Here is an 8,206-nt window from a genome sequence, read left to right as displayed (position 1 = left end):
AACATTTGGCCTTATTTTGAAGAAGAATCAACAATGTATATCTAAAGAGATATTTTTTTAAGGAATTGTCTCATGAATTGGCCAAATCCAAAATTTGCAGGACAAGCTAGAGATGGTGGAAAGAGCTGACTGAAGCTGCAGGTTGAATACAAAAGTAGCCTGGAGGTAGAGTTCCTTCTTCCTGGGTTGCTTAGGTTTTTCTTTTATGGCCTTCAGCTTATTAGCTGAGGCCTGTCCACATCATGGAGTGGGGATAATCTACTTAGTCTACTGACTTAGCTATTAATCATATATCAGGATTAATTCATGGCAACATCTGGACATATGTGACCAAAATTGGATATTGAGCCATGTTATGTTGACCCATAAAATTATTTACCATTATCTGAGTATTACTCTGGAATTTGCTTTTATAATTCAGCAATATGTTTTTGAGATTCTTCCAAACCAAGTTCTAATTCTTTTCTCTCTCTACTGAATAGTATTTCATTGAATATATCACTATTTATCCAGTTGTTCCTATTGATGAACATTCTAGTTATTTCTTTGTTTCTTTCTGTTAAAAATTATCTTTCTGGGGCCCTCCCTGGTGGCGCAGCGGGTTAAAGCACAGCGGGTTAAAGCACAGCACTGAGAATCTAAAGCTGCTTCCGCATGAGTTCGATTCCCACCTGCCCCGGAGGAGACCACATGGCGTGGCAGACCTCTCCTGACCCGCCCGCTGCTCCCCACTCTGTCTCTGATTCCGCTCGCCGCCCCTGCACCTCTGGCCTGTACCCCAGTTCTGTATGCATAAATAAATAAAATCTTTAAAAAAAATTATGTTTCTGTGAACATTTTAAATTGTGACTTCCAGTGTTCAAGTGAAAGAGGTTTATTTTTTGTTTGTTTTGTTTTTGTTCTTTTTTGGTTAGTGATGATTTTTTATCAGAAACTGTATAATACAGTAATTAAAAATATGAATAATACACAAAGCATAGATTTTAATAATAATAAAAAAGAATTGAAAATGAATAATAAAAAACTCTTCATGCAAGTTAAAGTACTCCACCCCATTTTATTTTATTTTGACAACATGCTTATCTGTGTTTAAAAATTATGAACACCTATGATTTGTGTTTATTCTAAAATGAAAAGAATGATTTTGCTAAGGGATTTATCACTTCCAACATCTCTTTACTCTCACCCAGAACTCCTGTCCTTTGGAAGATCAGAGAACCTAGGTTAATTCAGTTATTAACCTTTCTTTCTTTGTCTGTTAGTTAATAGAAGTACTCTTTAGGACTTGAAGCACACAGGGTAAATACCTGCAGATCAGTAGGTTGTGATACTACATAATTAAGTAATACTAGCTATTAAATTAACATTTGAAATTAGAGATGGAACAAGTGAGTTTCTTTGGATTTTTATACCTAGAAGCAAAGTTGCTGATTCATAGGCTATGCACATTAGTTTGCATGATGATGCCTGGTTTAAAGCATGCCTGCTCACATTCTCACCAACCACAGGTGAAAGTTATGCCCTTCTTGATATTGTCCAGCTTTTTAATACTTACTAATATTTTGGTAAAAACAGAATTCCTGAATTTTCTCATAAAGTCCATTTGACTTATTACTATTGTTAAGACACAAAACTCTAACGTTCTTGCTATCCCAGCAGATAATGTTGGGAAGCAAATCAAATTTATACCAACTTACTGTGTTTCAACACTGGAGGCATTTAACTTGACTAGGGTGGTCACTGAGTTAAGGAGCCATATAAATTAGGCAATTTGGTCTTAGTTTATGAGTAAGGTACTAGCTGGTGTAAATGTTTTTTGTCTAGGACAGTTGAATAAGAATGGAATTTAAGTTTTCCTAGGGCAATAGAATGATTGCACCCGTTTTTGTGTTAATCAGATGTCAGGTACTTGGAAAGTGTGTTTCACTAAATGATTCTTAACTATCTAAATTATTTTCCAGTAGAGAACTATGAATTGGGGGGAATCCAAGGACAGTTGGATAGAACTTGAAAACTTATCAAGTATTGGTTCAGGAAACTTGAATTTTTAAAAACATTTCTCCTCAGATAATTATTTTAATGATGACTTAATTTAATAATATGTATTTTTAAATGAAGGCCTATGCTATCAACGCTCAAAATATCTACACTGAGAGCAACATTTGGCCTTATTTTGAAGAAGAATCAACAATTTCATTTCCAAATTCCTTTCTTACTAGCAACTGGAATTTGAACTGAAAGGTTTCCATAACTAATGATTACAGGCATGGGCATCAATGACTTGGTGTAAGAGTTGCCTCCAAAGAGCCTGTTACTCTCTTGAGTTCTGTCTAATGGTAAACCAAGGTCGGCACCCTTTTCCCTGAAGGTCCAGGTAGTAAATATTTTTGGCTTTGTTGACCAAACAGTGTATTGCATGTACTTAACACAGTTGCTGTTGCATTAAAACAATCATAAAACATACACATAAACAAGTGGATGTGGCAGTGTTCCAGAAAAACTACTAAAAACAAAAAATGGTGGAATGGACTTAGTTTGCAGGTTGCAGTATACCCACCAATCTAGATCAGTATGAATGATAATACACAAAATGTAATCATGTTCTCTCTCCTCTTGCCTAAACACTCATTATCATTCAATTGTGAGATTTTCCCTGCAGTCCCTCCTACTACAGCATTTTTTCCAGCGGATCATAACACTATTCTTTACGTAGCCCTTTGTTACTATTTTAAAAAGCTTAATGCATTCTTTTAGTGGGACTGACTGTAGGAAAGTTTGACTGAGTGTTTACTGATTCTAAGAGTCCTTCTTTCAGGTGGGTGAAAGTGTTGTCTTTTTATTAGTTAATACTACTGATTTGGCAGGTGTTTAAGCTTTCAAGCTCAGGACCCACAGGGAGTGGGTGAGCCTTTCCCTTGTACCTGTGGCCTGCTGGCAGTCAACATTTCTCTCACTATCCACCTTGTGCCAGCTTCAGGAGGCATAGTGCACACGTTGTAACATAGCACAAGCTGTTCTCCTGTCTCTTACAAAATCAGTTGAACACAAAACAGAATATGCCTGTGAAACTGAATCCACAATTTCTACTTATAGCTGGTAATCATAAAAAATGATGTTGCATTTTCAAGGGTATCAAAAGCTAGCCAGTGGGTGAATTCAGACAGAGTGTATGTGTGAGTGTGGGATGTGATCTAAAAAGAAGGCGAAATTCCCTTTGTTTCTCTTGTGTGCATTTTCTTCTCTCCCTCCTTCCCACAAACCACACTCTAGTGCTGGTCACCATCTTTTTCCTTAGACTTTCCCAAATTGTTTCTGATGGGTTTCTTCTTACCTCATTCTAATCTGTTAGCCAGAATGACTGCTTTAAAAATGCAATTCTCATCATGCCACCACATAACTTAAATTCCTTTCTTGGCTTCATACAGCTCTTATGCAAGCCAAAAGCATTATCATGACTTTTCCCTCAAGACTGTACATGCTCTGGCCCCAGCTTACCTCTGCAATGTCAGGTAACGCTACCTAAATGCTGTGTTTTTCTTAGTTTCCTGAATGAACTCTCCACACTGACTCCCTCTAGGAGCCTGTACTCCATTATACACGCTATTGTGCTATAGATATTCTGTTTATAGGTTTGATTTTTTAAAATTGAAAATAATATGTAATTTGTAATAATCTGTTTAGGGCACATTGTATTTTATAGGATTTCTATATGTTTTAACAATTACTGCAAGTGTGTTGTATTCCTAGTTGAATTCAGTAATTGTTGTTTTTGGCAGTAATTTGGAAATATAAAGTAGTTGTTCAATGATTTTAATCAATAAGATAAATATACCTAGTTTTATGAAATACCAATTAAAAAACCCTTGACATAAGTGTTTTTAATGGCAATGACTTCTAAAGTTTGGCAAATATGGAAATTTCTCTGATAGGAAATTGAGTCAATTGGGAGATATATATATATACACATGTGTGTGTGTGTGTGTGTGGTGTGTGTATATATACATATATACATACACATACACAATATATATATACACATACACAATATATATATATACTATATATATATATATATACATACACACACACTTTTATGTAAAATAGAAAATTGAGTCAAATATAAATATAGGTTTATGATGGTTATGACATGTCTTGTGCATAAATTTCACCCCCTTAGCCAAGAAATAATATATTAACCAAGCTCCCCCAATCTCTAAATGTGGAGGTCAGATTGCCCTGTAACAGTACATTGTTATCCACAGACTTTTATGAAAGCACAGATATATTTCAGTCAGCATAATTTCCTGGACTTCCTTCTTACAGTAAATAAGGTTGCAGATATCTAATGTGATTTTGAAATCATGTTACTTTATTTTTGTCACAAAAATGGGTTCTGTAAGATTCTTGGGGAAACAACGAAAAGTGACATAAGCCCTTAGTCCCTTATACAGAGGGTGAAAATCACTTAGTTGTCCTAAAGGGGCATTCGCATGTATCAGCTGATATTAGTGTCAATTAGAAAAAAAAAAATGAGTAAGTATCTTATTTATGTTAGAGCTTCTTCATTAAGTTTCCTAAAGTTAAATGTGTGTCATGATAAAATAATGGATATCTAAAATTGAAAGATGGATGTTGCTTTAAAAAAAAAAAATAATATCAATCCCCAAAGTTACCAGGATTACAAGGGGAGAAAACATATATTAAGTTGTTATGGGAAACAGTAATATGCATTTGACCATTCATTCAACAAATGTTTGTGTGTGTGTGTATTTAAACACCAAAATGTCCTATTATCAATGCAGAATCATTGGTCTAAGAATTTGAATTTCTTATGTCACATGATTTTGCTTTAGGAGGTTCCAATTATTGTGACTGTAGCAGAACTTAAGAGTTATGGCTTCCTTGTCAGGGGGTGTCATTTCAACTCAAGATTTCACACTTTCTGCTGTCACCTTAGAACTCAATTGACTTCAGGACTCATTTTCCCACCAGTAGGATGTGCTTATGTCAACATCAGGTGTGACTTATGGATTAAAGGAGTTGATGCACAAAATGTTTCTTTGTCAATTATAAGCTGTCACCTCAAAAGAAGCATAAATACTGGCCCTTTTTAAAAAAAGATTTTATCATAGAGTTGTAAAATTCAATATACTGACCTGCCAAAGTTTAATTAATAAAATTAGAATGTATAACTCAAACTTTGCTAACATCTATAAAATCGTCCAGCAAAAAAAAAAAAAAAAAAAATCCCTATAAGAACTCAACAACAAATTCAGTAAAGTTACAATACACAAACCAACATACAAAAACCAGTTGCATTTCTGTACAATTAATGATGAAATGCCTGAGCAAATCAAGAAAACAATACCACTTACAATAGCTTCAAAAACAGTAAAATATTTAGGAATAAATTTAACCAAGGAAATAAAATAGCTGTATATTGAGCACTGTAGGGATTTGATTAAAGAAATTGATACAAATAAAGATAGCCTGTTTTCATGAATCACTGTAATCAAAGTGTTAAAATGCCCATAACTACCAAAACTATCCACAAGTACCATCCACAATTTCAGTATAGTATCTATCAAAAGTCCAGTCTTTTTTTTAAAGAAAAAGACAGAATGATTCTGAAATATGGATTACTAGTATCTCGATCTTAAGATACAAAACCTCAGAAGATCCTCAAGCATGGAAGCATTCATGAGAAATAACAACAAAGCTGGAGGCATATACTTTCTGATTTTAGGCTGTATTCAAAGCTGTAGAAATCAGAGCAGTGTGGTATAGAAAATAGACAGAGACCAAAAGCACAGAATCAATAACTTGTGTATATGCTGTCAAATAATAATGGGAAAGTAAGCCAGGAATTCTCCAATGGGAAGAAGATAGTCTTTTCAAAAAAGTGTTATTCTAAAATTGGATACATACAAAAGTAATAAAATTAGAGCAACCCCAATTTAACACACAAATTCAAAATGGATTCTATATTTGATTAAGATTGAATAACACAAAACTCGTGAAAGAAAACATACCACAGGGCCCTCCCAGAGGGGGCAAGTGGTTAAAGCACAGCACTATCCACAGCCATTACAACACGAGTTTGAGCCCCGCCCAAGGAGCTGACCCATATGGTGTGGCAGACCTCTCCTGTCTTGCCTGCTGTTCCCCTCAGCAGTGTAGTTCAGCAGATATGCTCCCCATTCTGTCTCTGGAATTCTCTTACCCCCCACTGCTCTGGCCTGTACCCCAGTCTTGTATGCATAAATAAACATATCCTTAAAAAAAAAAAAAAGGAAACATAGGGGAATAGCCTCTTCATGCCAGTTTTGTCATGATTTCCTGTGTTTGACATCAAAACTACAACAAAAAAAATCAAGTAGAACTATATCAAACTAAAAAATTTCTTCACAGAAAAATCAAATTATCAACAGCATTAAGTCAACCTACAGAATGTGAGAAAATATTACCAAACCACTTATCAGATGAGTTGATATCTAATATATATAAGGAACTGTAATAGACTTTTCCCAAAGGAGATATACAGATAGCCAACGGGGTTTGATAATGTTCTATTTTTGATGTATTCACTCTGTATACTCTGTTCACTTTGTGGTAGTGGTACAAGCTGCATAATTATTACAATGTCTTTGTAAACTATTCAGGTAAATTTACTCTCCAAATAAAGAAACTAGTATCTTAACCCTAGGAATTTATATTCTCTGTTATGGTTGTCTAATTGTGTATACTAAATAGACATAGATAATTGAACATGGCTCTCAGAAAATTATGGCACATTTCCTGATACTTGCATTTGAAGGTTATATTTAAGTTGAGATCTGCAGCATAAGCTCAAGAAAGTGAACATGTTCAGATTTTCAATATTTTTCTATTATTTATGCCATTTTACTTCTTTTCTATTTCTTTCAATCAATAATTTTATGATGTGATTGACATAAAGATTTAGTAAATCTTCATGTTAACTGAATTGATGATTTTTTTCATGCTGTAATAGGGGACATAATTCTTCATAATGCCAAATGCCAAAAACAAGGATATTTATACTATTAAGCACTGCAGTTGCTGCTGTTACAGGTTTAGATTATTGCCCTCATCTTTTAAAGGTTACAGTCTGGACACAGGATTCTTTTTCAAGACATACATCTTGGTTGACTGTCAAGCAATGGCAAAATCAGAGAATCATTTTCTAGCAAATACTTTGAAGCCTTAAAGAAAACCATTCCCATTATTAAGATGGTTATTATTTTAATTATAAATCTAGACTTGTTTTTTTTTTTTTAAAGATTTATTTATTTGTACATACAGAACTGGGGTACAGGCCAGAGGATGAGGGGTGGCAAGAGGCTTCACCAGAGACAGTGGGGAGCAGAACAGGCAGATCGACGAAGTACACTGCTGAGGGGAGCAGCGGGCAGGTCAGGAGAGGTCTGCTGCGCCATGTGGTCACCTCTGGGGCAGGCGGGAATCGAACTCATGTGGAAGTGGCTTTAGCTTCTCAGTGCAGTGCTTTAACCCGCTGCGCCACCAGGGAGGCCTAGACTTGTGTTTTTGAACACACTCCTATATGTTTGAATTCTCCAGGGGAAAATTATCCTTTATAGTAATTGATTCCTGGTGGAGTATATTATCTGGGTTAAACTACATTTCTTCTGTTACAATGTTTTTGTCCAATTATATTATGTAATATTAGCATATATAATGTCAACTAATAAAACAATCACTGACTGATTGACCACTGACATAAGAACTAGTTTTCCTGTATATTGACCCTTCAAGTTTGTTAATAAAAGATGAATATACTTGGCAATTCCTTCATAGAAGGTAATTTGGAAACATTAGGGACTGAAAAACCAGAGACAGCTTAAGTAAATGATGCAATTGTATTCAGTGTGACTTTATGAGTGCTGGGAGAAGTTCTGCCAAGTTTAAACCCCAAATATTAACAAGTTGTTATTCCTTTAAGCTAAAACAGAGCATAAACAAAGGTTGCCATTAGAAATGAAATACTTTATTAGGGGTTAGCATTTATTTTTTTTTCATCATTCTTCATTTTGTGCATTTTTTCATGTCAGTTGTAATCCCCTTGGGCTTCCCACCACCAGTTTATCCATGTGCCATCACCATAGTCCCTCTTCCCACCCCGATTAGAGTAAGATTGAAAGTAGGTCACAGTGACGAACCTATTCTG

Source organism: Condylura cristata, unplaced genomic scaffold (genome assembly GCF_000260355.1).
Source record: "Condylura cristata isolate star-nosed mole 26May11 unplaced genomic scaffold, ConCri1.0 scaffold00002, whole genome shotgun sequence".
Classification (NCBI taxonomy): domain Eukaryota; kingdom Metazoa; phylum Chordata; class Mammalia; order Eulipotyphla; family Talpidae; genus Condylura; species Condylura cristata.
This window is presented reverse-complemented; position numbering follows the sequence as displayed.